Genomic DNA, 9798 nt, shown 5'->3' with positions numbered 1-9798 from the left:
ATTTATTGGCTAAAGTTCAATAGGAGAACTTTGCCCACAAAGAGGGGATGCTCAAGAATGAAATTCTGTGGAAATCAAGTAAATGTCCTTCAATTGGGAAATGGCTTAGCAAACTGTGGTATGTGTATATCATGGAACACTATTGTTCTATTAGAAACCAGGAGGGATAGGAATTCAGGGAAGCCTGGAGGGATTTGCATGAATTAGGGAAGCCTGGAGGGATTTACATGAAGTGATGCTGAGTGAGATGTGCAGAACCAGAAAAACACTGTGCACCCTAACAGCAACATGGGGGTGATGATCAAACTTGATGTACTCACTCATTCCAAAAGTGCAACAACCAGGGACAATTTGGGGCTCACTGCAATGGAGAATACCATCTGTATCCAGATAAAGAACTGTGGAGTTTGAACAAAGACCAAGGACTATTTCCCTTAATTTAGAAAAAAAACTTGATATCTTATTGTCTGATCTTGCTATCTCTTATACTTTATGTTTCTTCCTTAAGGATATGATTTCTCTCTCATCATACTCAATTTGGATCAATGTATACCATGGAAACAATGTAAAGACTGACAAATTGCCTTCTGGGGGGGGGGAGTAAGATCAGGGGAGAAATTGTTAAGCTCAAAACAAAATCTTTATTAAAGAAAAAAAAAGAATGAGGACGGCTAGGTGGCACAGTAGATAGAGCACCAGCCCTGGAGTCAGGAGTACCTGGGTTCAAATCCAGCCTCAGACACTTAATAATTACCTAGCTGTGTGGCCTTGGGCAGGCCACTTAACCCCATTGCCTTGCAAAAATCTAAAAAAAAAAAAAATGAAATTCTTGATGACATAAAAGGATATAATTCTAGTGAAAAGGAAAAATGAACTGTGTTAGATCCATAGTTTAACCAATATGGATGCATAAGAAACATATATATATATATATATACACACACACACACACATATGATGAATATAAAATCATAGCATGGCATTATAAAAAAAAGTATCAGGAATTTGAAAGCATACAATTAACTAAGATTGATGAAGACAAAAAAAAAAACCCTTTTCACCCACATGGGAGTTGGGTGGGGAGAGGGAAGCTCCATTAAAGAAGGGAAAGGAGCTTTGCTCTGGAGTAAATGGAACACAGCTGATATAGCAAAGGTAGAACTGCTCAATATTTATTTTGTGTCTGTTTTTTCTGACAGAAAATGACCTTTATTATTATTATAAAGGTCAGAGTAAAAATGGCTAACAGGGAGTTGATACTCAAATAAAAGATAATAAAAGGAGCACCTAAATTACCATTGATGAATTCAAGTCACTGAAACAGATAAAGAAGATCCTTAGGTACCAAAAGATGAGGCAATTTTGACTACTAATCCACTGTCGATAATATTTGAAATATCATGGATAAAGGGAGTACCATTAGATTGAAATTGAAGTGATGTCTTAATTTTCAAAACAAAAGAGAACAGAATCTGTTGAAATATATGAAGAAAATTCATTACAGATATGTAGTAGGGAAAAGGAGATGTATTTTAATAGGCAAACAATATCTTAGTATTGTTATTAAATAAGTAATACTGACTTCCTTGAAAAGGTCTACACTTGAGAACTACTGGACTAGTCAGAGCAATGATCAGACTCAAAGAACAGTTGTTAATGGGTTAATATAATTTTTGAAGGAGGTTTCCCATGAAGTACCTCAGGAATCTGTGCTTGACCCTGTACTATTAACATTTTTATCTTTGATGTGGATCAAAACCTAAATAATAGGCTCATCAAATCTGCAGATGACACAAACCTTAAAAAAGGCAAATAATGGATTTGTAAGACTCCAAAAAAGAACTTGACTGACATTGTTCTTGACATTGTCAATCTTGCCATTTTTCAGTTGTGTCCTACTCTTTGCAAATTCATTTGGGGTATCCTTGGCAAAAATATTGAAGTGATTCGCCATTTCCTTCTACAGTTCATTTTATAGATAAGGAATTCAGGTGAACAGGATTATGTGACTTGGTCAGGGTCACATAGCTAATAAGTGTCTGAGGTTTGACTTGAACTAAGGAAGATGAATCTTCCTGATATCAGGCCCAGCTATACCAACTAGTGGCCCAGGGATAAATCTAATAAAATGAAACTCATCAGGAATAAATTTAAAGTCTTAATATCACTTTAATATGATAATTAGCATTTATATAACATTTTAAGGTTTTCAAAGCATTTTAAGGATATCTTACTGTAGTAAATTGGGAAACATTTTTTTACAACAAAAGACTCATTTCTAAAATATATAGAGGACTGAGTCAAATTTATAAAAAAAAAAGCCATTCCCCAATCGACAAATGGTCAAAGGATATGCAAAGGCAATTTAGAGATGAGGAAATCAAAGCAATCCATAGTTATATGAAAAACTGCTCTAAATCATTGCTTATTAGAGAAATGAAAATTAAAGCACCTCTGAGGTACCACCTCACACCTCTCAGACTGCCCAATATGACCAGAAAGGATAATGACCAACGTTGGAAAGGGTGTGAGAAACCTGGGACACTAATACATTGTTGGTGGAGCTGTGCACTCATCCAGCCTTTCTGGAGAGCAATTTGGAATTATGCCCAATGGGCAATAAAAATGTGCATACCCTACTGGGTTTATACCCTGAAGAGATCATGGAAAAGGGTAAAAACATCACTTGTACAAAATTTTCACAGCAGCCCTGTTTGTGGTGGCAAAGGATTGGAAATCAAGTGAATGACCATCAATTGGGGATTGGCTGAACAAATTGTGATATATATATGTATGTTATGGAACACTATTGTTCTATTAGAAACCAGGAGGGATGGGATTTCAGAGAAGCCTGGAAGGATTTGAAAGAACTGATGCTGATCGAGATGAGCAGAACCAGAAGAACATTGTCCATCCTAACAGCAACATTGGGGGTGATGATCAACCTTGATGGACTCCCTCATTCCATCAGTGCAACAACCAGGGACAATTTTAGGGAGAATACCATCTGTAGCCAAAGAAAGAATTGTGGAGTTTAAACAAAGACCCAAAGACTATTACCTTTAATTTAAAAAGTTATCTAACTTTGTTATCTCTTACATTTTATTTTTTTCTTAAGGATATGATTTCTCTCTCAACACATTCAACTTTGATCAATGTATAGCATGAAAACAATGTAAAGACTATCAGACTGCCTTCTGTGGGGGTGGGGGTGGGGGAAGGGAAATGAGATGGGGGGATTGTAAAATTCAAAAAGTAAAAAAAAATCAGACATTAGAAAAACCTGAAAAGAACTTAATGAACTGATGCTGTCTGACTTGAGCAGAAGCAGAAGAGCATTGTACACACTGAGAGATGATCAAATATGCTGGATGCAACTTCTCTCAGCAGCTCAGTGATGAAGAACAATCCAGAGAGACCTGTTGTCTAAAATACCATCCACAGCAGGGCAAATCATGTTCATTTTTAAAATTTTTTTTGTTTTTTTCTTTTCATTCTCATGGTTTTTTCCACCTTGGTTCTGATTCCTCTTTCAGAATATGGCTCATATCAAGGTATGTCAAACATGATTCTACATGTGCCACCTATATTAAATTGTTTGCTGCCATGAGGAGGGGGAAGAAGAAGATGATGGAAAGATATGGAAACTCAAAGGCTTTCAGGGGAATGGATGTGGAAAACTTTTTCTTGTGATTGGGAAAAAATTTTAAAAAGCAATCTGATTAAGATAACCATCAGAAGATTGTATTGATCAGCTGTCAGAATGACAGTAAGGTGGAGGTCTTACCAAAGTTCAGTCAAAATTAGTAAGCAGGTGAAGCAAAATTAAGCTCCTACCTCATCTAATGCAGGGGCAAGTGAGCCAAAGGAATTCTCTATGTTGCCTTTTGTGAAGGAGAGATGATTCCCCTTAACTTTCAAGTAGGAAAAGAGGAAGCAGAGACATTTTTGTATCTCTGGTTCAAATGAGGCTGAGAAGTTGGAATGGATGAAATCCCCTCCATTTGTGTGGGAATATACAACAACTCTGACCTGGTGCTGGGAAAGGGAAGCAGATGGGATTCCCTCAGCACCAGGAGTGATGGTAAGAACTTATAAAGCTTTGACCTCACACCCTAGGAGTAACAGGAACAATTTCCTTGGTTTAGGCTGAGGGGAAGCTGGAGGCATTTTCTGCCTTTGCTCTACCACCTTGACTACACTTCCTTGGAGGCATTTTCTGGGCTCTGGTGAGTAGGATGGAGAAACTTTCTAATTGGTAATAAGATTGCATGTGGTGCCCTGGAGGTGATTAGCCTCAAAACTATCAAAGGACAGCAGAGAGGGTAGAAAGCTTGCACAGCTCCAGGCCCCACAGCTCTGAAGAGAGGGGAATAGTGGATATTACCAATTATGTTTTCTAAGGTGAGGGGGTGGAGGTTGGTGATTAGGAGATGCTGGGACTAGACATAAAATCAGTGTGAGCTCTACAGTAAGATCTCTAGCTGCAAGTTATTTCAACATATCTCTCCTGATCCCTTTCCCCAAGGATTTTGTTTTTGGGGTTAAGTAGAGGTATTACAATATTTCTATTTCACTAAGGAGATTTGAATAGAATTTGCTTGCTTGGTTAACTTCTACTCTGCCATTTTACCAAAAGATCTGAAGTGTGAGATGGTAGAAAAGATCTGGATCTGAAGTCAGAAGGCCTGAGTTTGAAACCTATGTAGGAAGTTGTGTGACTATGGGCTAGTCATTAAATCTGTTTTTTCACTGGAGAAAATATTAGCTTTTCCTAACTCCAGTTAAAGACTTCCACTTGACAATTACTATGATTCTTTTAAAAACTTAAGGTACTATATAAATGCAGGTTATCAAATTTTGGACTATTAAGTTGGGTTACCCAACTGGGAAAACTCTAGCTTATACATTTTTCACTTTTGTTTATCCAGTGTAAATATCTCCCCAAACCTATTCCAATATATATCATCCTTAGTAAATAACACATTAAACATTTTATAGAGCTATTTCTAGAATCTCTATTCTGTTTATGGATCGATTTTTAGTTTTCTTCAATACTAGATATAGGTAGACCTTTTATTGTGCATGATTTTTTTTAACAAATTAAAAGTTTGTGTCAACCTTATATCAAAATATTATTTTTCCAATAGTATGTACTCAAATCTTGTCAATCACATTTTGGTAATTCTTACAATATTTCAAACTTTTCCATTTTATATTATGGTGATCTATGATCTTTGATGTTACTATTGTAATTATTTTGGGAGCCTTCACAACCATGCCCTTATAGTACTTTAACCTATAAATATGTTTTGACTGCTCCACCAACTGACCTGCCTGGTTGTTTCCCTGTCCCTCTATTCCCTGAGGCCCGTTATTGAAATCAGGCCAATTAATAGCCCAATAATGATCTCTTAAGTGTTCAAATGAATGGAAGAGTAATTGGAATCAGTAAACTTCACTGTCATCAGTAAACTTCTTTGTCATCTTAAGAAATTGTTGTAGTTACTCCAATTTCGGCAAATACCTGATTGGTCAGCAGCCATCAACACAGAGGCAAGATCCTCCATCAGCAAAAGGATTTATCACTTACTGAGGACTCAAATGGTACATTTATTTTAGCAAGTTCTTATGTATTTAAAATAAGCAAATAAAACTTTAATTAAGGCTTTTCTTTTTAGACATAATACTATTGCCAGCATTGTTAAGTGACCCACTGGCCCTGCCTGTGGCCAGCTGGGCCTCATCACAGTGCAAGAGGAACTCCCTCCCCACACAAGGGCCAGACCTTCTTATAGGCCTTCCTTTTTTTTGGACTGGGGGCACATCCGGACAAGGGAAACTGGGCATTGGGCCCTGTTGGAGAGCAGAGTGCTGTGCATGTTAAAGGTATTTTAATAAATCCTGATTGCTGATAAAAAAAATAATAATACTATTGCACATTTAGTAGACTATAATATAATATAATGACATTTATATGCACTGGGAAATCAAAAAATTCACCTGACTCGCTTTATTACAATATTCACTTTATTGGTCTGGAACAGAGGCAATATTGCAATCTTCAAGGTATGCCTGTAGTTCCTGACAATCACTACTTGAGTAATTTCCAAGTTCAGTGGTTCCAGTGCTATTTCTTCTGCTTTTATGAAAGTACTCCTTGATATTCTAAATCATTTGTTGAGTATAAAGTTGGCTGTTATCTGCTTCTATAAAGTAGCCTCACTGGTATTGATTGGTAGTTAATTATATTTATAAATAATCAGTTTAGGCGTTATTGTCATTTTTGCCACTTTCAAACATTATGACACAGTTGTGTAAGTAAAACCATTACTATGACATACATTTTATCAATTTTAGTAGATTTTATGGAAAAACAATTCTTGTTTTAATTTACTATACTGAAATTTAAGATGAAAGGTGATCCTGCCTTGTGAGGGAGAACAATGAAAACTTCTGAAGACTCAAAATTACAGTACAACCAACCAAAAGACAATGAAGATGCATCTATTGGATAGGCTACAGAATGAAAAACTGGACACAGACATAAAAGATCTTATTATAAGTGTTTGAGTGGAAGAAGCCAATCAATTGTTAAGAGCAAAAGATAACTAATAGACAGTCCAATTATGGCTTTGCAACTATATACTATTGAGACTAGAAGAGCCAAAAATTCCTTTCAAATCTCTCCTTAACAAGGACAAAGAATGAGAACACAGCTGGTATTTTATAAAACACATTAATAAAATAACAATCATTGCTCTTCTAAAACAAAACCTCTTCCAACTTTTCTAATTTAACTTTTAAAATGACTTTTTTTAAAGTTTTTTGTTATTAACAGGAATTTAATCTCATTGATCTCTAGCATTATCATCTTATGGTTAGTATATTTAGGCTACATTTTTTCTTCTTTGAATCAACAAATTTTCTTATGAAGCCTTCTATAAGTGTTTCTATTGCATTTGAGTCTGAAAACTTAGTATATGAAATTCATCTTTTCAGATTTACTTGAGCCTTCTGTGAGAAAGTAGAGTTTTATGCAAATTACTACTTGAAAATGTATGTTTTAAAATTTTTTCTATCTTCTATGTAGTTTGATTTTATAATTTATCTGTCTTCCTTGATCTATCAAAACTTAAATAATTTTAAAAGCCATTATTAAAATCAGTGGGAACAACATGAGATAGATTCTACTTAGTCTCTAAAAATTAGGTTTTTAACCTAACTGCTGTTTAGTTTGGTGTGTTAGAATTTTAATACTGTTGGGTTTTGTTGTTTGCTATTACTTCTACTATTAAGTAATAGTCTTATCTCCTTAAAGTTAAATCCAAACAGGAAAGCATTAATTAATAATCCTTTTATTACTCTTATCTTCTGCTTACTAATGTGTGATAAATTTCCTTCTTGTGTTCTTAGTCTTCCTAAAATCTTTTTTGGATTATGTGTTTTCTTATAGACAAGCTATTTTCAAACTCATTAATGTTATTATAATTAGGATTTTCTTATCCTTTCACCTATCTTCCAACTTAGTCAAAGAGGGGTTATTTCATCATGAGAAATCAGCTCTTTTCCCCACTCTGTCCTGAAATATCATCTATTTTACTTTTCTTATCATCAAAACTATTATTACATGAGCAACAATCTTTCCAGACTAATCTTACATAAGGGAGAAACTTTATATTTTAACCAGCTAGGAATATTAAAAACAGGGATTTAATTAATGTTTATTTTTAATTTCACAATATTATGTTAAATCTCTTGAGGTGTAAATTTTACTTTAAAATCCAAACTATCCTTAACAACATACTTTAGGAACTCTTTCTTGAATATATTAACTATCCAAGGGAGTCAGGTTCCCCTCTGCTCATAAAATCCTTTTTAGTTGTAGACTTTTCTCAAGAATTCTTTAAAGGCTTAATTTTTAAACATTCTTTTGCTTTCAGAAAGAATTTGTGACAAATATGACTCTAGAATCCAAATCTATTATCTCTTTTATATACTGTGCCTTCATCACTATTTTTCCATGGATTTAACTGACAAGTGTGGTGAAATGTAAATCACTGTTTTCTGATATTTCTTTTTTTCTCAAGGTTCAGAAGATTCTGGCTTGAATTTTAGAGTCTAATGAGACATTGGTATACATGAGTATTTTTGATTTAAGGATTTCAATTGGGCAAACTTCTCTTGAATTATTTCTTCAGGTTATCAAGATTCAGATTCTTTCCCCCCTTCAATGCCCTCAATTGTGCCAGTTGTTCTAAGAACTGCATCTGTCTTCAAGGTTGGTCACCTTTTCCTGCACTGTTAGCAACTGGTTTTCTAGTGCTGTTATATAATGGACTTGTTCTTCCCTACAAGTCTCTTTGACTGAAATCATATCTATCTTGAGATCCTGTAGAGTACCTAGTATTCAAACTAGTTGGCTTTTTAGCATTTCTTGAGTGGTTTCCAGTGTTGTTTCGACAAATGTTAAACACATTTGGAACTGATAAAAGAATCAAACTCAGCAGTCACTAGTTCAGATGCTTTGTGCTTGCCTTGTGGTGACGGTTTCCCTGTTAACAGGATTGATGCCTAATTGAACCTAATTAAGAAAAATGAGGAATTTAAAAGCGTGGATAAGCTATAATTTTAGAAGCCTAGGACAGTGGGGGGGATATGATGGCTAATTTTTTTAAATTATTTTTTTTATTTTTAATTTTTAAAATTTTTAAATGTAAAAAAACACTTTTTTTTAATAATAGCTAATCTTTCAGATTCAGGATCAAATGAGAACACCAGTATGGTGGTGGGGACCAAGCATTTATTAGGCCCTCTAATCCTTTAAGGGGAAGGCTACTGATCCCCATTCCGCCATCTTGTTATTAATAATAACAGACAGGCCTATGTCCACTCTCTTCCTTGGTCCCTCAAAAGCTGACATTCTAGCAAAATTCTTTCCGGCCCTTAATGGCCCTCGTGCTGAAACTCACAGTTTTGAAGCTACACTTTCTGTAGTCTGAGGATGGATGGCGCTTCAGCCGTTTCCCGCCTCGCTCTCTCCCCTCCCCCCCTTGGGGCCCGGCCTCCCCTGCTTCCTCTCTTCCTCCTCCGGCGTCCCGGCCTGGTTACCCTGACAACCAAGGGAGGGGCTGCCCCAGGCACTCGCAGAAGACGCCCCGCCCTGACTCCGCCTCGCGGGCGTTTCCCTCCAAGCTGCGCAGGGCCAAAGTCTCGGCTCACTTCTCGTCTTCTAAGATGTCGCGAGAGCGACAGGAAACCAGCCGGGGGGGGGGCTAGGGCGGGATCCTTAGTCGCTAAGTGTCTCCTTCCGGCCGCGCTGCCGCTGCTGCGCCTGCGCAGAGCCCGCTGCCTCCCTAGGGGCCCTGGCAGATCCTTCTTGGCCAAAAGGGAAAAAAAAGAACAATAACGCAATTGTGTCAGGATCCCCTGAGTTAGAGTCTGGAGCCCAACCCCCTCTTACTACAGAAGAGGAATCAGACCTAGAGACACATGAAGTCACTGAAGGCCACACAGATAATAAATGATTATTTTAGTTTGCACCCAAATTCATCCATTCTTGGAAATGAATCTGGGGAGCCAGCCCCTGCCCAAGAGGCAGGTGATGGAGCCGGGGACGGGGAGGGGGGGGTATACTGAATTTTTCTAAACTATACATTTTTGTTATGGTTTGTGTTGATGGTTCCCCCCCACCCCGCTGGGGTGGAGAGCAGAAAGGAGAGACGGGTTTGTGTTATTTGGGGGGGAATTTTTGTTTTCAATATTTTAAAGGATAAAAAAAAAAAAAGGCCTGGGGGA

The 9798-nt window shown here is 36.8% G+C and overlaps 1 non-coding gene across 1 annotated transcript; it reads left to right on the top strand.

Annotated features, from left to right (window-relative positions):
* Positions 1 to 5696: 5696 nt before the first annotated feature.
* LOC141515773 (small nucleolar RNA SNORA35) lies at positions 5697 to 5830 on the top strand. The gene has a single exon (XR_012476518.1). It is a non-coding gene; the product is annotated as a small nucleolar RNA SNORA35 (small nucleolar RNA).
* Positions 5831 to 9798: the final 3968 nt, after the last annotated feature.

The sequence above is a fragment of the Macrotis lagotis genome, chromosome 2, assembly GCF_037893015.1.
Source record: "Macrotis lagotis isolate mMagLag1 chromosome 2, bilby.v1.9.chrom.fasta, whole genome shotgun sequence".
In the NCBI taxonomy this organism is placed as follows: domain Eukaryota; kingdom Metazoa; phylum Chordata; class Mammalia; order Peramelemorphia; family Peramelidae; genus Macrotis; species Macrotis lagotis.
Note: the sequence above shows the minus strand (reverse complement) of the source record. Positions and strands in the feature narration are given on the sequence as shown.